The sequence below is a fragment of the Molossus molossus genome, unplaced genomic scaffold (genome assembly GCF_014108415.1).
Source record: "Molossus molossus isolate mMolMol1 unplaced genomic scaffold, mMolMol1.p scaffold_m16_p_3, whole genome shotgun sequence".
Classification (NCBI taxonomy): domain Eukaryota; kingdom Metazoa; phylum Chordata; class Mammalia; order Chiroptera; family Molossidae; genus Molossus; species Molossus molossus.
This window is the reverse complement of record NW_023425366.1, coordinates 129,568,974-129,595,812: the sequence shown is the minus strand read 5'-3', so window position 1 is coordinate 129,595,812 and position 26,839 is coordinate 129,568,974. Positions and strand designations below refer to the sequence as shown.

General features: G+C 49.9%; 1 protein-coding gene and 1 non-coding gene across 9 annotated transcripts in view; one reads left to right on the top strand and one right to left on the bottom strand.

Moving 5' to 3' along the window:
• Positions 1-778: 778 nt before the first annotated feature.
• TRNAL-UAG lies at positions 779-860 on the bottom strand. Its single transcript has one exon. It is a non-coding gene; the product is annotated as a tRNA-Leu (tRNA).
• A 14,054-nt stretch (positions 861-14,914) lies between these two features.
• EEF2K (eukaryotic elongation factor 2 kinase) overlaps positions 14,915-26,839 on the top strand; it is a 53,747-nt gene continuing 41,822 nt past the window's right edge. For 7 of the 8 annotated variants that reach the window (XM_036278755.1, XM_036278758.1, XM_036278753.1 and 4 more), the window contains exon 1: positions 19,713-19,988. The gene's annotated coding sequence lies outside the window, so the exon portion shown is untranslated. Of the gene's footprint in view, positions 15,125-19,712; positions 19,989-26,839 lie in introns of those variants that run through there. The other variant, XM_036278752.1, reaches the window with a different exon arrangement.

The following is a 26,839-nucleotide window of genomic DNA, read 5'->3' as shown; positions in this document are numbered from 1 at the left end:
ACAGCATCTCATTTCAAGTCCCAACTAGATGTCACTTCTTCCAGTGGCCCTGGGCCAGGTCAGCATGGGCACTGCACAGCACTCCTCAGAGGTAACTGATGAAATTACAATGTCTGTAAACTCTGAGTGCAAAGGCGTGTCTACCTTCTTTGTTCTGTAGCTTCATCGTGAGCTGCCAGTAGTTGTTGAATGAATAAATAAATGAAGGGCTTCTAACCCAAGACTGAAGACCAAGTAGGAGGTGGATCTGTGAAGCTGGGTTCTCAAGGTTGATAACCCCCACGTGGGACAGGTCCCCTGATACCTGAGACCCTCCCCACGGGCACCTGACACGATTCTGCAAACAGAGCTGGAGTCAGCGGAGCTCTGCAAAGTCCACAGAGCCAGCCAGAAGGGGACCCTCGTTAACTCAGGTCATGATTACAATCACCCCTCCCTGACCTTTGTACTTGTTGGATTAAGAGACCCACTGCCTTTGGCCTCAGACCTGGAAGCATTAAGTGTCTGCTGGGAACTTTTCAAAGTATCTCGGGTAACTTCTGAAAAGACGGAAATGTTTTCCTTTTTGTTCTTTAGGTAGCAGGAGTGGTGGGTTTGTGTACTAAGCTAGGAAGTGAGCGGGCTTGTGCTGCGGTTTCTTATTTCCCCACTCCCGGCTCCCAATTCCATTTTTAAAAACTGAGCATCAGAAAAGTAGTAAACCGGAAGAGGATTAAGGAAAGAGTGACATAAAGAGGTCGAAGGATTTCAGGCTGGAAAAGGGAGACCTTCAACGGTATGGCAGCGGTGGGATTCGAACCCACGCCATCGAAATGACTGGAGCCTAAATCCAGCGCCTTAGACCACTCGGCCACGCTACCTCCCGCTCGCCGGCACTCTGTTGTGACTATATTAGGCTAATGACGCTGCTCCATACACTACAAGCCCCGCCCTCGTGGTGTGCGCATGCCCGATACCGGCCTGGCCGCTCCCAAGCCTCTTAGGCCCCTGCGGGCTTCCCCTCCGGGTCTCGGAGTCACCGTGCTCTGGTGACCTACAACAGTAACTGCAGTCGGGACGCGGCGTTAAAAAGGAAAGAAAGGTTTCTCAACGTTAAACATTAATGTTCAATCCCCAGGTATGTGTGCCTTTGATCGCCCAAGAACGTGGTATATACTGCCCCCGGCCACCTGGGGGCGGTGCGGCCCGCCGCTCCTCCTGGCCCACTGGGGTCCGCGGGAAACCGGCTGGGTCCCTACGCTGCGAGCTCCCTAACCGCACTCCGGTCACCTCTGCAGCCCTGGCTGGCCCCGTGCCTGGCCCCGTGCCTGGCCCCTGTCCTGCGATGTGAGAACCACGGGCCCAGGGAGAAAGTCACTGAAGGGTGTTGCAGACCACTGGCACGTGCGGGCGCCCTCAATCGTCTCAGGGAGAAACTGGTCTCAGCTGCCAGGCAGAGCCAGCTCTCTTCTGGGTAAACTGTTTCAGTGTGGTTTTTTAATGAAGCAAATACAGAGCAAATGCATCATACAATAAATACACAGCAAACCTCCATTCCCTGCCACCCGGAAATGTTAACATTTTGCATATTTGCTTCAGATATTTTCTACTAACAAATTAAATCAACACTGTAAATAAGAGTCAAGTCTCCTGTGATATCCCCAAGTTCGACTTCCCTTCTTCCTGCCTCAAGAGTAGCAATTCCTTTTATTCCACTCGTTTTCTAATTATATATACACATAGGCTTATCCATTCCCATGCATACTTAAGAAAAATAACAAACAAAAATCCATCCAGCACAGTAAAAATAGGTAAGTGGGTGCCTCCTGCCCAGATGTCTACATCCAAATCCCAGAACCTGTGAATATGTCACTTATATGACAAAAGGGACTGTGCAGATGTGATTCAAGTAAGGGTCTTGAGATGAGGAGAGTATCCTGAATTATCCAGGTGGGCCCAGTGTAATCACAAGGGTCCTTGTAAGAGAGAGGCAGGAATTGGAGAAGGAGGTGTGAAGACACAAACAGATGTTGGAGTGGTGCAGCCACAAGCCAAGGAATGTAGGTAGGCAGCCTCTAGAAGATGGAAAAAGTAAAATATGATTCTTCCCTAGAGCCCCTGAAAAGGAACACAGGGTGACTGACAGCTTGATTTTAGAACTGCTGACCTCCAGAACTGTAAAAATGTGTTGTTTTAAGCCACTACATTTGTGGTGGTTTGTTACAGCAGCAATAGAAAACCTATACAGTGGGTAAACCACTGCTCAGGATTCACACAGCCTGAGCCTTAACTGCTGTGTGACCTTAGGAAAGCCACTCCTCTCTGGGCCTCAGTCACTCATTCCTATCAATGGGGTGATAATAATAGAATCCACCTCACAGAATTTGCTGTGAGAATTAAATTCATTCATTGTGCAAATATTTCTTGAATGCCTACAATGTGTCAGGCACTGTTCTAAGTATGTGGCTACATCAGAGTGGATTAAATGTATTAATGTGTGTCACGTACTTAAACAGATCCCTGGTACTAATGGTGGAGACTCCAGGGACCTGAGCTCACCACCCCTCTCAGTACTACTGCTGCTCACCATGAGAGTTCTTACAGGGGCACTGATCACTGCCTGGCATTCCACATACATCTCCCTGCCCTCGAGCATTTACGGTCTCTTCCAAGATGATACTTGTCCCTGCTAGAATGTCAACTCCTGGAGGGCAGGTGATGGTGTCTTGTTTGTGTGGGATTGGAGGTTGGAAGATGGACATTTTGTAACCTTGTGTTAAACACTCTCACCTGACCTGGGGGGGGGGGGGATCTTGCCCACCCAGGTGTATTGGGTGCTTCATTTGCATGTGAATAAGGGTTTGTGATCTTTTGGTTTCAAGGAAATAATTTTAACCTGGGGGTACCAATCTGCAAATAAAAGGGACTACATCCAGAGATCTGGAGCATTTGCTGTCTTGCACAGCTCCCTCTCACTCCAACCAGCGTGTGGTTGTAGGTTCATTGCATTGCACTGATCCTGGCAGGCTGAGAGAGACAGCAAGTGGTGACCCCAAGGTGACTCGGGTACACAGCGGCAAGATTCAACGCAACCAGCAACGTAACGGTATGCTAAAGGGAAGTAGCAATCCGGATCCAAAGTAAACTTCACTCGAGAAAGAGTTTTCTCGAGCTAGCGGCACCCGGCTTGGGACAGCTGCCAGCATATCTAGTGTCATGAGGGGTTTTCAGTAAGACAGCATGGGGTCAGCATTCACAGCATTACAGCAACTGACCCAGGACATCAGTCCCAGCAGCAAGGGGCTCCCACCTCCCCTTCGGAGAAAACTCCGGAGCCCACCACTCCCGCATGGTCACAGAGGAGGAAAGTTACCCTCCCTCTCCTCCACCTTTTGTGGAGAATTTCTTAGCCTCACCATGCCCAGCAATGGAGGGCTGTCTTAACTACTCAAATACAAACCCAACAAGCTCATCCTCGGTCATGAAAAGACCCTAGTGTTAACTTTAATTTCCAGATTAGTACCCCCAGCCTCGTATTGTTTAACCTCACCCCAAGCCCCTTGTTCCAGGAAACCAAAGCTTACCGCTCCGCCAGGTGGAGCGGTGTCCTGAAACCCCCAGGCAATCCTGAACAGCCGCTGGACACGAGCAGAACAGCTCTCGGAAAGACCCCAGCCCCGACCAATCAAGGACGACGCGACTCCTCGCAGGGCACCCCCCCACACACACCTAAGTCTGAACCCTTAGTCTGTACAAACCGGCTGCTGTGCTCTGCTTGGAGGCAGCCCGGCAAGCATTTCCCTGAAAACCTGCACTTCCCGGTTACTGGCTCCATCGCCTTTTACCTATCAGACTATTTGTTTATCCAACTGCATCACGCCCTACAGCATTCAACAAAAGGCTTCCGCCACAGGGCCCAGCCCCAGGGCCCAAGCCTTTGGTCCTGCACAGAGATCCACAGCAAGGGCCTGAATGGCAAGGCCCTGGGAGTTACTGGCTTGGGGGCGGGGGTGTGCTTGTGTTTCGTCTCCTACAGGTCCCAAGTGGCTGGCGGTGTGGTGGATAAAACCTCACCATGAACAGGAAGGATCTGCCCTTCAACCTGACTCCTCAGATGGCACAGCTCACCTTGGACACTGATCGTAAACCTCGCACTCGGTCCCAGAGTTCCCCTCAAACCCTTTCTAGGGTCACCTAGGGAAGCCTCAAGCAGTTGCAACAATGTTCTGAGGAAACGCTAACTAGAATGGGAGCTCCTCTTACCCCAGAGAATATTTTTTGGCTTACTAAAATCTCCACCCAATCTAGGGTAGGTATTGTATGCTGCTTGCCTATATTATTGACCCTGCAGCAGCAGATACTCCATTTGGAGGCCCAGCAAGATCCCTGGTGTGTTGCTACACCAAGGACTAGACACCTAGGATGGGAAGCCTCCCCTGATCTGGCCGCCGGACCCCTACAGATCTGAGGGGAGGTGCCCCCTGAGTTCCAGGGCACCCAAGATCCTACTTGGGTTTCCGACGAGTGGCCGGGAGACGCCAGGATGTCCTCAAAAAGACTGAAGGAGACGTGGTAAAGCCTCCGGAGGGGAGTTCTGGGTGACTGTCTGTCTGGGTGAGAGGGCCGGACGCGGGCAGCCTCTCCTCTCCTGGGATCCCCCTGAGACATTAGGGCTCAAATCTGGCAAATTCTGTTCATTCAGACCCGCCACTGGGGCAGAAGGCGAGACTGATCACCTCCCAGTCGGCATAGACATTGCTCAGGATAGGAAATTTCTGGAAGAAAATTTAAACGGTGTGTGAGTGTGCGTACTTCGGTTGCAGTTTGTCCCCGGCCCTGGTTGGTTGTGCAGGTGGCAGCCACTCGATGTGTCCCTTCACGTCGATGTTTCTCTCTCTCTCTCCCTTCCACTCTATCTTAAGAAAATGGAAAAATATCCTCGGGTGAGGATAAGAAAAAATAAATAAACGGTGTGTGAGTGTGACTGTGAATGTAATTGTGTGTGAGTGACTGTGCTCCATGATGTTTGTAAGCAAAAGTTTGTCTTGTGTGTCTTCTCTTGTTTTTGTCCTCATCTGCCTCCATCCTGTGTCTCCCTCAACTTTGTTATGGTTAGCCTAATCATAGATAGGAGCCCTAATGCCCAGAAGACCTCATCGGGTTGCATTTGAAACATTCTTGGAGAAGGATTTGAGGAAGGTTCTGAAGAGGGCATTAATACTGGTAGTGGGCCCCAAACTAGGCCCCAGGAGAAATCTGGGCAAAGGTAGGGCAGTGCCTGCCAGGCAGAGATACAGCTAGAAGCCCGAACAAGTTTCTGGTGCAAACATTTCCTCTTTGGGCGCTAATCAGAGATTGCCTTGATCCTGTGCAGGGGGCTAACAAGGTGGGGAAGCCAGGTGCAGTGAAAGACTCGAGGAAAGCAGAGAGAGGCTAGGAGTCCTTAAAGACTCCCCACTGCCTTCCCTCCAGCTGTGATTACTACCTGCGCTTTGAAGGCCTGGAGAGAGCTCCCCACAGAAGGGAAAAATTCCCTAGATCTTACCTCCATCAGACAAGGACCTGAAGAGCCATATCTAGATTTTGTAGCTCGGTTGCTACAGGCAGTTAACACAATAATTTGTTTCAGGGGCCGTCCCTGCTGGTGGGCGGCTCTGTGCATCCTGCGTGGCACCGTGCTTTGGGACTGGGGTCAGTGTGGAGAGCCCCTCGTCACCTTACCCCGCCCACCTCTCTCTCTCTCTCTCTGCTAATAGAATTCAAGTCAACACCGATGCCCTGACTAGGCCTGAGCAGGCAGAAAGCCAGTCTTTTGGGAGGAAAGCTGTTTCCAGAGCTCTCAGAACCTCCCAGCAAAGCCTTCTCCAGTAGAACAGTAAAGCCAGGCCATGAGCTCATCTGCTCCCCCACCCCCACCCCAGCTTTCTGCCTCCTGCAGTGATGCTGACTCAGCTTATCCTGGTGTCTGCCTGCAAGGGTGGCCAGGCCACAGAAACAAAGCAACTGAGCTCAGTTTAGTTTTTGTTCTTTTTTTAAAGGGACATTTAAAAATAACTTTTGCAAAAGTAATACATGTTGAAACCCAAGCAAAGAAAGAAAAGCACAAATAAGAAAATAAAATCACGTTTAATTTTCCCACCCAGTGAAACTATTAATGCTTTTGTAAAGGAAGGCACTTAGTGATGTTTTAAATTTGAATGTAATGTAATGCATGCTCATTGTGATTTTGTTTTTTCAAGTGTCTAATCATACTTATGAAGTTAAAGGGAAATTCTCTTCCTCACCACTGCCCTCCTTCACAGCCAAATCCCTCAGCTCACCAATACTGTGGAGATATCTTCCTCTGCAGATGTTTGGGCCCACGGAACTCGGCCCCAGCAGGCCCTATCCTAATCTTGGGTTTGCCTTGCACAAGAGAAAGGGAGAAACACTTTCCAGATGCAGAGGACAAACTGTCCCATGACCTGACCGCTGTCCCATCCTCATGTTAGGTCCAGCTAGATCCAGGCCAGAGCAGACATTGCTTCCCCTAAATCGCCTCAGGGGCAGCCTGGTGGAGCCCTGCCCTGTGACCCCCAGTGTGCTGGTTGAGCCGGCATGCCAGGCATTTTCCTTTATCTGGGTTGGGCCACGCCCCAGTTCCCACATCTATCCTGCCCTGTGGCACAGAGCATAGCCATGTCATCTTGTCGCTGCCCAAGATGCACCACCTATGGAAGTCCCCGTAATAAACTTATCTTTATTGTTGAATGTTTTACAGCTGTCTCCCCTTTTTTCCCCCACTGATTCCCCCTTTTCCCCAGTCCTGCCCCCTCCTGCCTTCTCCAAACTATTGTTGGTGTCTATTGGTTATGCACATATGCATAGAAGTTCTTTATCTCTTCCCACCCTCCCTCCCCCCTTCCCTTTGAGATTCATAAGTCTAACAACCAATTTGTACTTCTTAATCCCTTCATCCTTTTCACCCATCCCCCACCCCAGCCCATCTGGCAAGCAACAAAAAGTTCTCTGTATCTATGAGTCTGTTTCTGTTTCTGCTTGCTCATTTTGTTTGAAGATTCAATCGTTGATGGATATGTATTAATTGCCATTTTATTGTTCATATTTTTGTTCTTCAAAAAGACCCTTCAACGTTTCATATAATACTGGTTTGGTGGTGATGAGCTCCTTTAGCTTTTTCTTGTCTGGGAAACTCTTTATATGTCCATTGATTCTAAATGATAGCCTTGCAGGGTAGAGTAATTTTGGTTGTAGGTCGTTGCTTTTCATCACTTTGAATATCTCTTGCCACTCCTTTCTGGCCTGCAAAGTTTCTTTTGAAAAATTGGCTGACAGTCTTATTGGAGTTCCCTTGTAGGTAACGAACTGCTTTTTTCTTGCTGCTTTTAAGATTCTTTCTTTGTGGGCTCCTGGTGTGGGACAGGGACCCCTCACTCCTCAGGTGTCCTCCTGATTTTTATCTGACACACGTGGGTGTGGGACCAGCCCATCCACCTCCGCCCCTCCTACCAGTCTCCATGTGGCTGCTTCTTTAATCTCGTAGTTGTAGGACTTCCATTCAGCTCAATGTCAGGTGGTTCTGAATGATGGTTGTTCTGTAGTTGTCACTTTGATGTGGTTGTGGGAGGAGGTGATAATGCATTTACCTACCCTCCACCTTGACCAGAAGCCCCCCTTAATAATCTCTTAATGTAGTGATGGAGTTGACAACCTCTTTTCTGGTCTCTCAGCCCCGAGAGATTTTACCCGACACCAAAGACAGAAGGGTGGTCATTTCATAGCTTCTGCGAGTCTTTCTGTAGCCACTGGTGGGCCATCAGATGGCTCTGTGATGGGCTCCGTTTCTCTTGCCCAGTAAGCCCAGCACTTTCTGAACCAAGGACTTATGTGTGAATGCTACGTGTATGGGAAATTATATGACATGCTTGGCTGGGTCAGGACAACGGCCTGTTCCAAAAACCAGCACAAAGCAGGAGGCAGGAAAGGGGTGCCGATTTATGTCAGAATGAACATCGATTTCCAGCAGACAAACCTCGAGGGGGGTGTTTGTGGGAACAAATCTCCGTTCTGCCCCAGGTCCAGCTCAAGGGACAGACAGTGATCACATCATGGAACAGCTTCTCCTCCAGCCTGGATATTTCATATAAATGAAGTCATATAATATGTTACCTTTTGTATATAGCTCCTTTCATTTAGCAAAATGTTCTTTAAGTATGATTTTTTAGAGAGAGAAGAAGGGAAAGGGGGAGATAGAAAAGTTGATGTGAGAAAGAAACATTGATCAGCTGCCTCCTGCATGTCCCTCACTGGGGATCAAGCCCAAAACTCAGGCATGTGCCCTGACCACGAATCAAACTGGGACCTCAGTCCTTGGGACGGTACTCAATCCACTGAGCCACATCAGCTGGTTGCAAGATGTTTTTAAGATTCATCTATGTTGCAGCATGTGACAGTGTTTCATTACTTTTCTTTGTCAATATTTCATTGTATGGATATGTCACATTTTAATTATCCTTTCATCAGTTGGTCGACATTTGAGTTGTTTCCACTTTTAGGGCACTATACACAATGCTGCTGTGAATATTCATGTATGAGTTTTTGTGTGGACATGTTTTCATTTCTCTTGGGTATATATACACCTGAGAGACTGGGATTGCTGGGGCAAATGGTAGACCCATGTTTAATATGATGAGGACCTGCCAAACTGTTGTCCATTTTCCATTTCTGCTAAGAGCGCATGAGGGTTCTCATTTCCTCATGTCCTTTTCAACATGTATTATCTGACTTTTTTATTATAGCCATCCTAGTGGGTGTGGTTTTGATTTGCATTTTCTAATGGCTAATGATGTTGACTATTTTTTCATGTGCTTATTGGTCATTTGTATATCTTCTTTAGAGAAATCTCCAAATCTTTTGTCCACTTTTATTTTATTTTTTAAAATATATTTTTAGTGATTTTTTTTTTTTTTGAGAGAGGGAAGGAAGAGACGAAACATCCATGTGAGAGAGAAACATCAATCAGCTGCCTCCTGCACGCCCCCTATTGGAGATTGAGCCCACAACCTGGACATGTTCTCTGACTGGGCATCCAGCCAGGACCTCTCTCAGCTCATGGGACAACACTCAACCCACTGAGCCACACTGGCCAGGCTTCTTGTCCTTTTCTTTTTTGGTGGTACGTGCCCCTAGTGGGAACCAAACCCAGGACTCTCTGGTCTGCAGGCCGACGCTCAACCACTGAGCGAAACTGGCCAGGGCTTCTTGTCCATTTTTAAATTGGGTTATTTATCTTTTCATTATTGAGTTGCAAGAGCTCTTTAGACAGTATACTTACAAATCTCTTATCAGATTTAATTTTTTAATTTATCCTCACCCGAGGACATTTTTTTTCCATTTTTTGCACAGATAGAGTGGGAGGGAGAGAGAGGAAGAGAGAGAGAGAGAAACATCGATGTGAAGGGACACATCGAGTGGCTGCCACCGGCACGACCAACCAGGGCCGGGGACAAACTGCAACCGAGGTACGTGCCCTTAGCGGGAACCGAACCCCGATCTCTCCGGACCGCAGGCCGACGCTCTAACCGCTGAGCCAAACCGGCCAGGGCCAGATTTAATTTTTTAATATTCTCTCTGTGAGTTGTCTTTTCACTTTCTTGACAATATCTTTTTATTTTTTTATTTTTTTGTATTTTTTATTTATTGTTATTTTTTCTTTATCCTCACCTGAGGACATTTTTTCTATATTTTGTTCAGATAGAGTGGGAGGGAGAGAGAGAGAGAGAAACATCGACGTGAAAGGGACACATCGAGTGGCTGCCACCCGCACGACCCAACCAGGGCCGGGGACAAACTGCAACCGAGGTACATGCCCTTAGCAGGAACCGAACCCGGGTCTCTCTAGACCGCAGGCCGACGCTCTAACCGCTGAGCCAAACCGGCCAGGGCTTGACAATATCTATTTTTAATCCTCACCTGAGGATATTTTTCCATTTATTTTCAGACAGAGTGGGAGGAAGAGAGAGCGAGAAACATCTATGTGAGAGGGACACATCAATTGTCTGCCTCCTGCACAACCCCACCAGGGATGAGGACCGAACTGCAACCAAGGTATCGAACCTGTGACTCTTTGGCCTGCAGGCCGATGCTCTAACTGCTGAGCCAAACTGGCCAGCGTTCAACAATATCTTTTGCATCCTGTGGGTTGAGTCCTGTGGATTGCTCTGGTAAAGGGAAAGGGGGAAAATCCCCAATCCATGTGGGCAGGGAGATCACTTTTTCTAGTGGAGGTGGGGATGTTGCCCCTCAGAGCTTGGAGAGGTGATGTTTGTCCATGCGAGAGAAGGAGGGGCAGGCTTCGGGACAGGGGAGCAAGACTTGGGACTGGAGTGTGCCGGCCAAGGGTCCCTGTGAAGGGTTTGTTTTTCCTTTGGGTACTGTAGCATTGAGAAGACAGTTTGTTTTCCTCCTGTATTTAATTCTCTTTTGTTGTCCCCAAACTCTTCAATAGTCTGAGCAGCTTTATGTGATGGTTGAAGGAGGTGATCAGGAGGGACCAAGCATAAACCAGGAATGATCTGATCCACACCTGCTTGCTGAGGCCACCCAGGGCACCTGTGTTCCCAAAGCTACTGAAAGTGACGCCTGCTCCTCCTTCTGAGCTCAACTCAAAGGTCATTTCTTCAGAGGAGCCTCCCTGACCACGTTTGCCTTCGTAATCTCTCATTGCCCCCATGCTTTCCACGCAGAACTCACCTCGAGTTTATAACGGTATGAATAATGACTGTCGGAGTGTTTGTTTTCCCTCTTCCTACCTCATTAGACCTCGGGCTTTACCCCCTCACTCCTAGAACAATACTTGGCACACAGAAGGAGCTTAATAAATATGTGTCATAAGAATGAATGTCCAGAAGCCCTAGGTTTGCATCCTGCCAGCTCGACAACTCTCTGGAAGAGATTCCCTTTTATACGGCTGCTATAAAAGACCCAGTGACTGCTCATTGGCCTGGATTGGGTGATATGCTCATCCCAGAACCAATCAACGGGATGAAGGGCAGAACATGCTGATTGGCCAGGTCTGGTCATGTGTCAACTCTTGAAGCCGGGGAGTGGGGAGGGCTGTTATAAACTGAGACAGTGGGTAGGGCAGGTTCGCTAAGGACACGTGATGATGTTTGTACAGAGGAGGGGACACCTGCTGAGCAGACAACAGATACAGGAGCTCAGGAAAGTTAAAGAACTTTAAAGCCACAGAACTGTAATGTGTGCAGTCTGTTTACTGGGAGTTTTTTGTTTGGCCTTGGGCTCAGAGAGACTAGCTCTTTGTTTCTGCCTGACATTCCCATGGTCAGGATTTCAGGTGCAATTCTGTCTTTTGCCAAAAGCCAGCGTTTTCTTGAGGTGAGCAAAGGATCCAACACTTCAAAATAATACCTTCGAGGTCCTGTATTTTCCAAAACTTGTGCACAGAGGCCAAGGGTAGAACATTCAGTGATGAGATTCAGGAACATTTTTTTCATTCCTCCACCACACCTTATTAGATGATGCCTGCATGTTGCCCCCCACGCATGTTGCCCCCACCCCGCCTTAAAAGGTCTGAGCCGGCAGGAGGTCACAGCCACAAGGCAAGGCCAGTGTAGAGCCAAATGGCTTTATTGCACACGCCTGGGTGCAGGCAGGCTGAGTCACAGATTTTGAGCTCAGCATCGAAATCTCTTTGTTCTCTGGGTTTTATAGTTACAAACTACAGGAACTAAAGAAAACTGCATTAAAAAAACAACAACAACACATTCTCTTGGCGCCGCTTAATTGGTGCCGGGGCTGACATGAGCTGTCTCAGAGGTAAGGAGTCTGCTCCAGCAGAGGTCAGGGCAATCATTAATCTCTTTCTTTTTTATGGTCCCTCCAAGTTCTCCAAGGCCACTGTTAACCCCTTGTCTTCATGGTTCCTCTGGGTGTCGGCCCCAGGGTTTTTAGAAAACTGCTCAGGTGTTTACGTGCAGGAATAACTGGTCAGAATGGAGTTTAATTTTGTTAAAACATTATTAACCCTTTCATACCTCACAAACTTTTTTTTTTAAATCCTCACCCAAGGATATTGTTTCCACTTATCTTCAGAGGGAGTGGGAGGGAGGGAGGGAGAGGAGCACTGATGTGAGATAGACACATCGACTGGCTGCCTCCCGCACGACCGGCCAGGCCACACCTCATAAACTCACACCTACTCTCTGCAGAGGCCATAGCAGCTGGTTCGCTGAAGGACTTTGCTCTCCCAGGGGCCTCAAAACTGAAGAGTATAGGCTAAGGGACAGGACACTGAGGGGCAGTATATACCCAGGCCTGGGTCGAATCCTGGCTCTGCCACTTGCTGTGTAACTTTGGGAAAGTCACTTAACCTGCCTCAGTTTCCCCGTATTTGAAGTGGGGACAATCAGAGGGCGTGATGAGAATGAAGAAAGAATGCCTGTGAAGCAGTTAGCACAGCACCCAGCAGAATAAATGCCCTGTAAGTATCAGCGCCTACTGCATCCCCAAAAAGGCGTGTCAGAGCAGGCATTGCAAATGACAGGTGACTCAACCTCAGAACTGTGTTCCAACACGGTGTTGAAGGGGACAATAAGCAATACATAGGGGTCCACTCTTGTTAAGAAAAATAGTTTCCCCTTGAACGTTGTGGAGGTTGAGGTGCCGACCCCCCAAAATGGTTAAAATCCACATCTAGCTCTTGACATCCCCAAAACTTACACTGTTCCTTGGTATCTGTGGTTCTAAGACACCCACAGATACCAAAATCTGCAGATGCTCAAGTCCCCTGTAAAACTCTGTGGCTCAGTGTATACAGTTGGCTCTCCGCATCCATGGATTCCCAACCACAGATCAAAAACAGTACAGGTTCAAACCCGAGTTGTTCAAGGGTCAGCTGTCTATCCACACCAGATGCCGACGTCCCTCTGTCTCTGGTCTGAGAGCACCAGTGGTCTCTGTGTTTGCCTAGGGCTCACCTTCCAAAGTGTTAGCACTTGTTACGTGGGAGAATGTGGTCACACGCCATTCCAGCCAAGGAGGCTTCGACTAAGAACTCTTGGGAGCGTAGGGAATGAGGTTAGCAAACTATTTCAATATTGCCCACTAGGTATTGCTGTACTGCAGTGATTTTCAACATTTTTCATCTCATAGCACACATAAACTAATTACTAAAATTCTGCAGCATGCCAAAAAATAACTATTTTTGCCGGTTGACAAAAAAAAGTGTAATTTTGATCAATTTACAAAAAATAATAATAGTAATTACCTACCCCTTTTGCTCCAAAATGACTTTTCAAAAAAAAATCAGCTGCCTATATTTCGATATAAAGATTTCTGGTGCCAAGAGTTAACCAATCAGACGCAACCTTATGTGATGTGACCAGTAAGATGCAACTCTATTATATAAACTACATATTTATGGTTCAAGACTGGACATTCACACCCAAGGGCTATTGTTGTGTTGGCTGTTGTCATTTTTTAATTTGACAATTTAAGAAAAAAGAGGTCAGTGCCCCTGACTACACAGTCAGGTATTGCATGTTTTAAAAATTCTTGCAGTGCCCTGGCTGGTGTTGCTCAGTGGTTGGAGCGTTAGCCAGCACACCAGAGGGTCACAGGCTTGATTCCTGGTCAAGGGCATGTACTGGGGTTGCAGGTTCCATCCTGGCCCCCACCGGGAGTATGTGGGGAAGGCAACCAATTGATGGGTCTCACAATTTTCTCTCTTCTCTCATTCTCCCTCCTCCCCCCTCCCTTCCACTCTCTCTAAAGATCAATGGAAAAAATATCCTCTGGTGCTGCTGTACTGGAAGCCTGCCCCTTATTCCTCCCTCCCCCCCACCCTCTCACCAAGTTCTTCTCCCCTCTTACTACACAGAGTTAACTCAGCCCTGAAGTATACATGCCCTTTGCCTAGAGGAGTCACCATAGAAATCTTTTGGGTAAATCTATCTCTATAAGCCTCAGTTTTATTATCTGTAAAACAGAGCTAATGAAACCTACCTCATAGGGCTGGTGTGAAGATGAAATGAGATAAATCGCTCAATAAACATCCACATTATTATTATTTATAAGATTTGTGAAATTTCTAAAATTTCACTAGAAAAGTATCTAGAAGGATATGATATCCAAATGTTCATAGTAGCTATCATTAGTTGTATTTCCTTTTCTCTATACCTTTCACATTTCTCCATTCATTCTGCAGGTATTTATCACGCCAGGCCTGTGCTAGGAGGTAGGAATACAGCAATGATTAATACCCCTCTACACGATAAGGAACGTGTAGAGGGGTATTAATCAACTAATGACACAAATAATCGCAATTTGTTTGTTTTTACGAAGCAGAAATCAGGAAAAAAACCAAGCAATTTCCTACAATAAAAATATTCCAAGGTTATGCATAGAAATGTATACAAACAGTGAGATGGGGTTACTAGTTATTTTGGAAAGAACTCATCAGGAACTAGGCACGCAGCAGAGGAGAATGGGAAGGCGGGCGGGTGGGGGAGGGGCTGGCTGACTTCCTTGGAATTGCCCCTGGGAGGGAGTCCTCCTTCCTGCACCCACCGGGAGGTGGTTAGGTCCAAACGCCGCCGTATTCAGCAGCAGGGAAGCGGCGGACTCGGCGCCCGTTATTGCGCCGGAGAGCTGCAGCGGGAAGGCGTGCGCCACGCTGCTGGCGGGCTGACAGCCGCGGGGGGGAGGGGCGACCACGTGACAGCGGCGCCGAGCACCCGCCTGACCGCAGCCCCGCCCCGGCCGCCGGAGCTCGGCTCTTCGTGGACCCACGCCAGCGCACCCCGTGCTGCAGCTGCCCGGGCTCCACAGACGGTCGCCTGCGCTCGCGCCCCTTGCACGCGCCCTAGTGCCGCGGACCCGTCTCGCGACCCCGTGCGCCCCTCGCGCCCCACGATCGTTTGGGCGGCCTCCGCGCCCCGCGATCGCTCCATCCGCCTCGAGCGGCCCTCGCTGCCTCTCCGGAGCGCCCCGCTCGCCGCTCCCCGGCACTCTCGGGGGGCCCGCCCGCCCTGCACCCTGGAGCACCGGGCTGCAAGTCTCTGCCACCTCCTCTGGATCCTCGCGGCCGTGAGCACCGGCCGCCATTCCTGTCCGCCCGAGGGAGGTGGGTGCGGCCGCAGTTGCTCGGGCTGCTGGGCGTGGGCGCGGGCGGTGCAGGACTGAGCGCCCCGGGGCGCCGGCGCCCGGAGCACGCTGGGCCTGGGCTTGCAGTGGGACCCAAGGCAGCGCAGAAGGAGAGTTTTGGGGCGATTCTCCTCTGGTTAAACTCTCGGGCTCCGTGTTGGCTTCTGTAAAATGGGGTAGTTGCGCAGGTTAATGGCGGAGTCTATTGGGAAAACACTTGGCGCGCGAAGGGCTGGAAGAGGCAGCTTGGGGCCTCCGCCAGGGGCGCCGCAGGGCCCGCAGAGGGTGGGGACCGCGCTGCCGTCCTATCCCTGCAGGGCCCGGAGCCGCATACCCCACCCCAGCCCTGGACCAGAGGCCAGAATTCCAGGAACCTCGAGTACAGTGTGGACGCGCCTTTGCAGCGTTTTTGGCTCGGTTGACTTGTGCGCCAAAGGGCAGAGCGTGAATGTGCAGGGGGCGGCGCGGGGACGGGGCCCCAGGGATAAGTCCTGGCCTAATTCTGTCTGAGCCCGTAGTGTGACAGCTGAGCTTGCATGGGAAAGGAGCCTGACTTATGGGGCCTAGGCCTTGGCACTGCTTGCCTTGGGGCCACTCAACCAGGAAATGGAGTAACATAGTGCACCCCTCTGATATTAGGGAGGAAGAAACCGAGGCCCAGGTGGTCTAACAGCAGACTCTAATTAGTAAAGGGGGCATGCAGACCAAGCAGGTGAAAGCTGATAAGCCTGGGGTGTATGTAGTGTGTGCGGCGAGGCAGGGTTAGGGGAGAAGGCTCCCTGGAAGGGCTGATGTATTAGCTGAGCTGGAAAGGGTGCCTGCTAGTGGAAGAAGGTAGGATTCAGCGAGGGAGGTATTGCGGGTGGCCTTCTCTCCAGCCTCCGCAGCAGCTTACATTCCTTCTTGTGTTCATGTATGAATTCAGCATACAGTGAAACTTCTTGAGGACGTGAATTCAGGTGTGACACGGTTGGGATTGCCATTCCCATTTCTCTCAGTTCCCTTCTCAAAGTGGGTGGTAGGCTGGGGCCCAAGTTCTTCTCCTCTGCTGGGATGGGGAAGGCAGGAAGTCAGGGCCTGCTGATCTGTTGAAATGGTCTCAATGTATGTGTAATTGTTGGGGGAAGCCCCAAAGTCTAAATTTAGGATCAATTTGAAGAACTGACAGCCTTATTCAAATTCATAAGAGATTTTTAAAAATTGATTTTAGGGAGGAAGGGAGAGAGAGAGTGCAACATCAGTGGGAGAGAGATACATAGCTGGGTTGCCTCTCACAACCCTCCGGTGCACAGGACCAGGCTCCAGCCAGCTGAGCCACACTCACCAGGCCATAAGAGCTTTAATGGGAGAAACTTACCTACCTGCTGCTTGGCCTGTGTGCGTAAGTCTGTGTGTGTAAGTTTCTCCAATAAAGCTCTTGTGACTGTGATCCTGAATTTCAGCCTTTCGGGCTTTCTCCCAACAGTAATCAGTGTGTGCCATCTGTATAATTTATCACTTTTTTCTTGTGCACTGTGTGTGGCAGACAGTACTTTTTGGCTGATTAAGGATATGTTACTGACTCGATTTTTAAACATTGTCAGTGTATTATCTGGCAGAAACAGTGTTGGTTGCCAGTACTCATGTTTTCTTCCTGGGGTACCAGGCGGAAGAATTCCTGTCTCCCTTACAGTTTGGAGGGGCCACTATGACTGAGTTTGGCTGATGGAATGTGAGCAGAATTAGTGTGTGCCCTTCTCAAGCCTGGACCCGGAAACCTGCCTCTCTGTCCTCATTTACCTAGAGGAGGGCAGAGCCACGAGCCTGAAGGAGCCTGAGCCTCTGAGTGACTGGACAGAGCCGCTCCCACCTCCCCTGGTGGTTTATGGCTATCTGCTGAAGAGAATGGGGTCCAGGCAGCTCTTTGCAAGGTCTAGGGGTGTAAGTGAGGCTTAACTTTGTTCCTGCATTTCCTCCTCTGTAGGATAAAGCTAATAGTGCCTGTCACCGGGAGTCTGTGGGAGTTCCTGGAGAGGGGACCTTGAGCTGAGGCCAGAGGGAGGGTGGGGAGGGCAGGCTGGGAGGTGTGCCAGAGGCAAATTGTGAGTGAAGCCCGGGGTTGGGGGAACCCCTGTCCTCCAGGGAGCTGAGGGGAGCCACAAAGTAGGTGCTCTGTAGGGGATACTGAAACGCTGTGAGTCTGTTTCAGGCTGTCTCAGGGCAGGATCACAGAGGCCATGACCAAGGTGGGGAAAATGGGCTGTTGGGGTGGCCTTTGGAAGCAGTTACTTCTGCCCACTTCCCATTGGTCCCAGTGCAGTCACATGGCCCTACCTACACACCAAAGGTGCTTGGGAAATGTAGTCCCTGGCTGGGCAAGCGCGCTCAGCTTGGTGGTGGAGAGCTAGCTGTGTGTGCTGCCATGGACTTCTCTAACCCCAGCCACTTCTCTTGGTTCTTCACCTTGCTCCCTCTACGCCACTCTTTTGATCAAGTGAGTTTTACAGGAAGCTGAGGTTCAGTGAAGTTAAGTAATCTGCCCCGTGTCACTCAGCTAGTAATAGCAAGTCAGGACCTGAACCCAGATCTGTTTCTCCCCAAAGCCTTGTCAAGCCGGATCCTGGTCTAGGGTGCTTTTTTTAAATCCTCACCTGAGGACATTTTTCCATTTTTTATTCAGATAGAGTGGGAGGGAGAGAGAGAGAGAGAAACATCACCGTGAAAGGGATACATCGAGTGGCTGCCACTCGCATGACCCAACCAGGGCCGGGGACAAACTTCAGCCAAGGTACATGCCCTTAGCGGGAACCGAACCCGGGTCTCTGGACCGCAGGCTGACGCTGTAACCGCTGAGCCAAACCAGCCAGGGCTAGGGTGCTTTTTGAGGGCCTCCCCATGGTCCAGACTTTTCCACTCAGATCTCAGCCATGCTCTCAGGCTAACTAACTGCCAGCCTCCTTGTAGTTATAGCGCCATAGTCCCTCCACTCCTCCAGGCCTGCAGTGCCCAGCATATCAGCAGAAACGGTCCATTTCCTCCAGTCACTTGTTCGTTCACGCAGCACGCGTTTACGGAGAACCTCGTGTGTGCCAGGCCTGGTGCTCTGGGCTGGGAGGCAGAGAGGAGCGAGACGTGGCCCCTTTGTTGCAGGCGCTCTCGTGCTCTGGCCACCGAGGCCCTGTAAACAGAGCTCCCTCTGAGAAGGGAGACAAGCTGTGTCCTGGTTCCTGGAGTACACAGTGTCCTGGCTACACGAGAAGGGTGCCCAGCGAGTCATTAGTAATTAATGTTCACGCCCTCGTGTGCATTTTGTTCATCGAAGTTATGCCAATAATCTGTGCTTTGTATTCTAAAATGTGTTTTTCTGATTTTTAAAACCACAGTAGACTCTTTGCACTGTAACGGTGTTGTGTGCACAGGCCCGGGTGTGGTGGTGATGTTTAATGAGCCTTAGCAGTTGCAACTGACTGGGCTCCTGGGTTCAGCTGTGGTTCAGCTGTGAGTTGCTTGTTCGGCAGTAGGTAAGCGCCCCTCCCTGTCCTGGTGTGCGGGGAGCTGTGTTTAGCGGAGGAAGGAGAGGGGGTGGGGGAAGGCTTCTTGGAATTCCACCAGGATTCTTCCAGAGCTGGTTTCTCAGCCTTGCGTTATTGACAGTTCGGCTAGTAACTGCTGTGGGCGTCCTGTGCCCTGGTGGATGTTGAGCAGCAGCCCTGGTCTCTACCCACTGGATGCCACTTGCACTCCCAGAGTTGTGACAACCACAAATGTCCCCAGACTTGGCCCAGTGTCCCCTTGTTGACAAAATTGCCCCAGGGTGAGACAGGTACTCTAGGAAGAGGGCCCTTTGGGTGCAAGGGCAGGGAGGTGCCCCTGGCTCTGAAAGGCGACTGGTTCCTGGTTGGGGCACGTGGGGGAGCCTGCGTGGCAGGGAGGGGCAGGTGGGTGTGGACCCTGTAAATCAGTCCTTGTTCCGACAGACACTGCACTCTCACAGCAGCTTCCATCAGCGTTGGTGTGAGCTCCCACCACGGCAAGGGCGCAGATATTAATTAGTGAGACACTGGCTTGAGCTCCCAGCTTGGGCTTGATCCGGGAGCCCCAGCACTGCATGCTGTCAGTCTCACTCCCCACCCTAGGAAGCACATGAAACACAGTGGCGGCCACTCGATGTGTCCCTTTCACATCGATGTTTCCCTCTCTCTCTCTTCCTCTCTCTCCCTCCCACTCTATCTGTACAAAAAATGGAAAAATGTCCTCGGGTGAGGATAAAAATTAAAAAAAAGATGTAATTTTAAGCCCTGGCTGGTTTGGCTCAGCGGTTAGAGCGTCGGCCTGCGGTACAGAAACACAGTGGGACGAATTTGTTGGGCGCCTGTTGATGCCTGCTCAGTGCTGGTGGCTGGGAGTCAGTGGCCCCGCGGCCCTCGGAGTCCGCTATGTAGGACAGGCCCGCCTTCCACAGGGACAGGGATTCAGACCCTGCCACATGGTGACAGCATAGGGTCCATCACTGTCCTGGGCTCTGTTTTTTTGTTTTTCACCAGTTTTATTGAGGTATCACCAACAAATTAAAATTGTATATATTTAAGGTGTGCAATGTGATGATTTGATGTGCGTCTGCACTGTGACGCGGTCACCACCATCGAGCTAGCGGACACGCCCACCCTCACAGAGGTGCCTTGTGTGTGGTGGAAGCACCTAGGATCTACTCTTAGCAAGTTTCATGCGTTCTGTTTGTGAGCTGGAGTCGCCCGCTGACCACCAGGTCTCCCAGACTCATCCTGCAGAGCTGCAACCGTGCTGTTCGACCAGCTTCTCCGCGTCCCCACCCTGAGCCCCAGGCAGTCCAGTTCTACTTTGTTTCTGTGAGTTTGGCTTTTTAGATTCGACCTATACGTGAGATCATGCAGTATTTGTGTTTTTGTGTCTGGCTTATTTCATTTGAGAATGTCTTCCAGGTTTATCTATGTTGGTGCAAGTAACAGGATTTCCTTTTTTAAAAACACTGAATAATAGTCCATTGTGTACATGTGCCATTGTTTATTCATTCACCCTTCAGTGCACACGGGCTTTTCCATACCTCGGCTGTTGGTAAAGCTGCAGTGCACCTGGGGGTGTTCCTCAAAGGCAGTTTTTTTTTTTTTTTTTTTTAAATCCTCACCCGAGGATATTTTTTCCATTTTTTTGTACAGATAGAGTGGGAGGGAGGGAGGGAGAGGAAGGGAGAGAGAGAGAGAAACATCGACGTGAAGGGACACATCAAGTGGCTGCCACCCGCACGACCAACCAAGGCCGGGGACAAACTGCAACCAAAGTACGTGCCCTTAGCGGGAACCGAACCCGGGTCTCTCCGGACCGCAGGCTGACGCTCTAACCGCTGAGCCAAACTGGCCAGGGCAAGGGCAGTTTTTTTTAGTTTGAAGGAAACTGAGGCTCAGTCTGGAGCTCAGGCTGTCCAGGAACAAGCCAGAGGCAGCCCAGCTCTGTCAGTTCCGTCGCCAGCGTGCCCGTTGGAGGGGGCGGCCCCTGCTCCACCCTTGCAGCTCCTGTCCCTGGCCGATGAGAAGGTCTGTCCAGGCGTGGCACCTGGGTGCAGCAGCTGTTCACATGTGTTGCATATCTGTCTTATTTCAGGGAAAATGACACATTTTGAGGTCGATGGGAGCAAAGGTCTCTTCTGCTTTCTTGTCATTTGCAGACAAAAACGAGAGAGTTCTCGCAGTGAGATGAACTCACACTAAGCTGAGAAACCATAGCTCCCTCTGGCTGGTGGAATAAGAGAGTTCTTGGCATGGTGTCTAAAGGAACCGGGAGAAGACCCACCAGTGGGGGGCGCAGTGCAGGAGGGAAGTGAAACAAGTCTCATCTACCACACCAAGAAATCAGTAGATAAGGACCAAACTAGAATAATTAAGAAGTAGCAGAACATGCATATTATTTAGAGACGCAACATCTGGAATAATTGGAAGTGGTCGCCTCTGCGTTTGGGGGACAGGGCTGCCCATGTATCATGGCACAGTTCGTTCCCCAGAGTCAAGCAGTACCCACCCAGCCTGCATGGTCATGCCCAGTGGCTGTAGTAGGACAGGGGTGTTATTTTTAACCATGAGCTCTAATTAAAGTGTTATATTTAAAATAATATGCAGTGGCCCTAGTTCTGGCTGGGTTTTGGACTTTCATGTTGCGGGTGACAAGAAAGCCAGTGTGTTGGCAGTCAGTTGTCCCCTGCCCCACAGGCAAGGGCTTCTTGTATCACGTGCAGAAGGTCCAGGCAGCTGCTTTGGCTCTGGGCACGTTTGGATTCCGGGTCTCAAGTGACGTCATCACTGTTCATTTTCCTGTTTCTCGTGTTCTTCTTTTCCCTTTTTACTGAATCGAGGTGATGCTGGTTAACCAGATGATACAGGTTCAGGTGCACTGTTCCACATCACCTGTACACTGCGTTGTGGGTTTCTGTCTTGTTCTGCTCTCCAAACATCAGCTTGTTCTCTGGTGGCGTCATCCCTGTCTCCGAGTCAAGTCCTCAGGAAAGGATGAGTCTCGTCTGGTCCCTCAAGCCAGAGCTCCAGGCTTGCCTGCGATTGGACCAGATTGGTTTGACTTCAGTCGCATGCCCACCTCTGAGCCAGCCACTGTGGCTGGTGCCCGAACTCAGTGTTCTGCTTAGACCGGGGCCCTGTGACACCCCTGGCGACTTGGCGGTGGATTCCCAACCCCGGGTACATGGCCTGAGAGCAGGGGCTGGGCAGATCCCTGAACAGAAGCAGGTGCATGACACAAGGTGGCCATAGGTCACCCTGTCCACTGTGGGTGAGTCAAGGACCAGTGTGTGCCGGCCCAGTGCAGGTCATGTAGGCTCGGGGTGCCGGCTCCCAGAGTGGTGGGTGGGGCAATTGAGCTCATTTCTACAACAGGAAGGCAGCTCCTGGGGATGAGAGGAGCCCCGAGGAGGACCAGCAGCCTTGACCTGGGCGTTGAAACATCGTTTCCTGCCCCAGCGGGTACCAGAGCAGCCCTTTGTACAAGGCCCAGGGAGAGCAGTGGTTCCATGGCCAGAGCCTAAAACAGCCTGTTCCCTGAGGCCCCCCGAAGAAGCTTGGTTGGCTGCTAACCAGACATCCAGGTCACCATCCTGGCTGGGACCCAAGGCTCAGCCCCTTTGTTTATGATAATGGACATGATGGTAACAGTGGCTGCTGTGCCTCAGTTCCTGCTCCCTGCTAGCACTGTATGGTTAGCGGGGTGAGCACAGCTCTGCACCCCACATTATAGTGAGGAAGCCGAGGTCAGGAGGTGAAACCACACAAAAAGGTGAAGCCGGCTGTGTGCAGTGGCAGTGTCGTAGCCAATGAGGCTTATCCGAGGCACGATGATTGCTTAAAAAAAAAATGAAGTCACTCAGCTAGTAAGTAGCAGAGCTTAGGTCTTGGACTCAGATCTGTTGAACTCAACCCCACCCAGCTGTGTATCCATAGAAGGATCTTCCCAGGGGTGTCAGGACCAGGAGGGAAGATGAGGAGCCTGAGTGAGGGCAGAGGAACCTGAGGAGTCCTGATGTCTTGGGAGCTGGGGTCCTGCTCCTGGTCTCGGTCTCACTCACAGGAACAGGCCCCGTCTGTGGGTCCAGGGACACCCAAGTCAGAGGGAGATGCCTAGGGAGCTGGTGCCCTGGCCGTTACTGGAGTAGGCATTACAGGGCTCAGTTAGGGGCCACTGAGGGTCCCTGCCTGTCCAGGATAGTCCAGCACCCTCCAGCACCCAGTTCTCACAGGCACATGTGGGAGCAGCGGTCACATGAGGACCCTGGATTTTCCCAGGCCAACCCTACCCAGGCATCAACTTGTCGTAAGAGATGAGATGTGACTTTTTATAATATTGGGGGGTGGGAGGGCTACTGGACCAGATAGAATTAGCAAGTAGTAAGGAAGAGGGAAAATTACTGTAGATTATATAAGGTTAGATAGCAAAGTCTGAAGCTGGTCAGTCCAGGACTGTTGTGCTACCTCATGAATAAGATGATGCAGCCCAGGCCCCCTCTTTCTCATGGCTCTGCCATCCTCAACACATGGCTTCCTGATGATTAAACATACATAGCTGCTTGAGCTCCAGCCATCACACTTCCGTTCCGGCCAGCAGGAAGGAGGGAGAGCGCAGGGCACTCTTCCTCCCTTTCTTCAAAAATCCCTCCCTGGCCTGGCTGGTGTGGCTCAGTGGACTAAGCGTCGTCCCATGGACTGAGACGTCGCCGGTTCAATTCCTGGTCAGGGCACATGCCCGGGATGTGGGCTCGATCCCCATGGGGGGCCTGCAGGAGGCAGCCGATAGATGTTTCTCTTTCACATCAATGTTTCTATCTTTCTCTCTCTTCCTCTCTCTCTAAAAAATCAATAAAAACATATTTTAAAAAAATTTTTTTTATTTTCCTTTATTGATTTTTTAGAGAGAGAGGTAGTGAGAGGGAGAGAGAGATAGAAACATTGAGGAGAGAGAACATCAATTGGCCGCCTCCTGCATGCCCCCTACTGGGGATCGGGCCCACAACCTGGGCACGTGTCCTGACAGGGAATCGAATCGGCAACCTCTTGGTGCATGGGTCGATGCTCAACCACTGAGCCACATTGGCCAGACAAAAACATTTTTAAAAAAGTAAATAAAATAAAAATCCTTCCCTGTAGTTGAAAACAGTCCTTCTTATATCCTCTTGGCCAGAACTTGGTCACATGGTCACACTTAACTGCAAAGGCATCTGGGAAGTGTAGACCTTATTCTCCGTGGCCATGTGCTTAGCAAACCCAGTGGTTCTGTTATAAGGAAGTGAAAACAGCTGCTGGGGACCGTGAGCAGGCGCTGCACAGCTGCACTAGGAGCACGTTCATGACAACTGAAAGCCATAAACAGGTCCCGCTCACTGAGTTCCGGAATACGTGGAGGGTGCCCGCCGAGTACAGGGCGCTGTGCCAGGCAGGGTCACAGCTGCTTGTCTGCAGCTGCTTTTGTTTTCCAGGGCCAAGGAGAATGTCAGGTCTGTGGTGGCATGGCCAAGGACCGGAGTTCTGGTGATAACTTCCCTGTGAGCTGACTGCTGTGGAACCCCACTCAGCTCCTTTTACAAATGGGGGAGCTGGTGAGATTAATTAATTTGGTTCTTAACCATTGGGCTGCACTGCCTGGAGGTCTGTAGGCTGAAGCTTGGCTCTCCCCGCTGGCATCATCCTGGCCCTCGAGGCCAGTGACCATCTGCAGGCTCCACGCCATCAGCTGGGATTCTGGTCAAGGGCTGACCGGCGCAGAGTGAGCACAGGGCTGGGAAAGGGGAGAACAGGCCCGAGAAGGTTTTGGTGACAAGCAGGATCGGTGGCTCGGCCAGTGACCAGATCTTGCCCTGAGGGTAAGAAACAAAGTCGGTGGTGGATGCCCAGAGCAGTGAAGGTCAAACTGAGTTAAGAAGTCAGTGTGAGTGATGAATTGAGGAAAAAGAATAAAAAGAAAGAGCAACGATAGAAAAAGACAGAAGCAGATGAGAAAGAGGCAGAGTGCATTGTGCAAAGTAAAGCTGAGCAGTTTTCTAAGGTTGCAGTTCACGTTTTATGGCTGTGCACTGGGTTAGGACATAAATGCATTCCCTGCTGGGGTAACCATCAAGGATGTGCCCCATCTCAGATCTTCAGACTGCCTGTCACAGAGAGAGCTATTAAGAATAAGGAATTATTGCCTTGATCTAACATTTTAAAAAATATTTTACTTGGATTCAGATCCTTGTTTTTCTTTTTTCTTTTTTTATCCTCACCCAAGGACATTTTTCCATTTTTTGTTTAGATAGAGTGGGAGGGAGAGAGAGAGAAAAAAAAACATTGATGTGAAAGGGACCCATCGAGTGGTTGCCACCCGCACAACCCAACCAGGGCCAGGGACAAACTGCAACCGAAGTACACGCTCTTAGCGGGAACCAAACCCAGGTCTCTCTGGACCGCAGGCCAACACTCTAACCGCTGAGCCAAACCAGCCAGGGCCAGATCCTTGTTTTTCATGACCTTGATTACTTCATGCCACTCCCTTCTGGTCTGTAGTGTTTCTGTTGAGAAGTCAGCTGATGGCCTTATGGGGTTTCCTTTGTAGGTAACCTGTTGCTTATCTCTTGCTGCCTTTAGGATTTTCTCTTTGTCTTTAATTTTTGGCATTTTAATTATTATGTGTCTTGGTGTGGGCCTGTTAGGGTCCTTCTTACTTGGGGCTCTCTGTGCTTCTTGTACTTGTATGCCTTTTTCCTTCACCAAGTTAGGGAAGTTTTCTGTCACCATTTCTTCAAATAGATTTTCTAACCCTTGCTCATTTTCTCTTTCTTCTGGCACTTCTATGATATGGATGTTGTTATGTTTCATGTTGTCCCACAGTTCTCTTAGATGGTCTTTCTATTGTTTTTTTGTTTTTGGATGGGGAGGGAGAGACGGGGTGAGAAGGAGCAAAGAGCAAAGGGAAGAGGGTGAAGAGGGGTGAGGAGGAGATGAGTTTGTCTTCCTGTTTTTTCATTGTTTTTTCTTTCTGGTTCTCTGATTGGGTGATTTTTTTTCTACCCTGTCTTCTAATTGACTGATCCGATCCTTGGCTTCCTCTACTCTGCTGGTTATTCCTTCCAATGTGTTATTTATTTCTGCTATTTCATTCTTCATTTCCACTTGGTGGTTTTTTATTTCCAATTGGTTGATTTTCAATGTTTCTATATCTTTACTCATGCTCTTGAGCTTCCTCATTATTACTCTGAACTCTACCTCTGATCTTGCTTAATTGCATTTCATTTATCTCTTCTGTAGAATTCTCTTGTTCTTTCATTGGGATTTGTTTCTTTGTTTCACCATTTTTGCTGTCTCACTGGGTTTTGGAGCCTGCCAAATTTTCTCTGTGGGTGTTGGTGTTCTGTTGATTGTGACTCCCTCTGCTGGATTTGAATGACCCACCTTAAACACCACTGTCAAGTCTTACTTTCCTGGGTTGATTTGCAGGCCAAGCAAAGGTTTAGTTATCCTCTAGCTTTTGCCTGCAGGCTATTATTCTCAGTTACTTGGTTAGCCTCAGGTTGTAGCCCTCAGCTGAATGAAAAATCCATCAGGTGTACAGGGTAAGAGGATTTCCATGGAATGGGGCAGTTGCTTGCTCACAGTCTCTAGCTGTTAATGATCTTCAATTTGCATTTTTCTGGCATACTGTGTTAAATTTCTGAGTGAGGGGCTGTTGATTTTTTCTGGGGCTCGAGGAAGGAGCTCTTTGAGCAGGATGGCCACTGTCCCATGAGGAAATGATTCAGGACAAAACCCCCAGTATCCTCCCCTTCAGCTCTTTCCTGAGCCAGGAGCTCTGGACTCTCTCCACGTGGTTCCAGTCCAGTCTGCCCTCCCTCTGCAGGAGCCCAAGGTGAATGGCTGTATAGCTGACTTAGTGCTCCGACTCTTCAGGAAACTGACTGCTCACAGCTGAAACAGCCCTCAGCTCCCAGTCCACCTTCTCATGCCTCTGCAGTTCCTGTCAGGCTCAACTTGTTGTCCTCTTTCTGTCCCTGGTTCTCTCCAACTGCTTTTCAGTTGGTTTTTCCCAATGATTTTTCTTTACTTTAGTTGTAATTCCAGTTTGGTCCTGGGATACTATTTGTGTAGCTTCCATTCACTCCGCCACCATTTTTCTCTAATTGGTCTTCCCCCAGTTCTTTACTGTGTTCTTCCTGGCC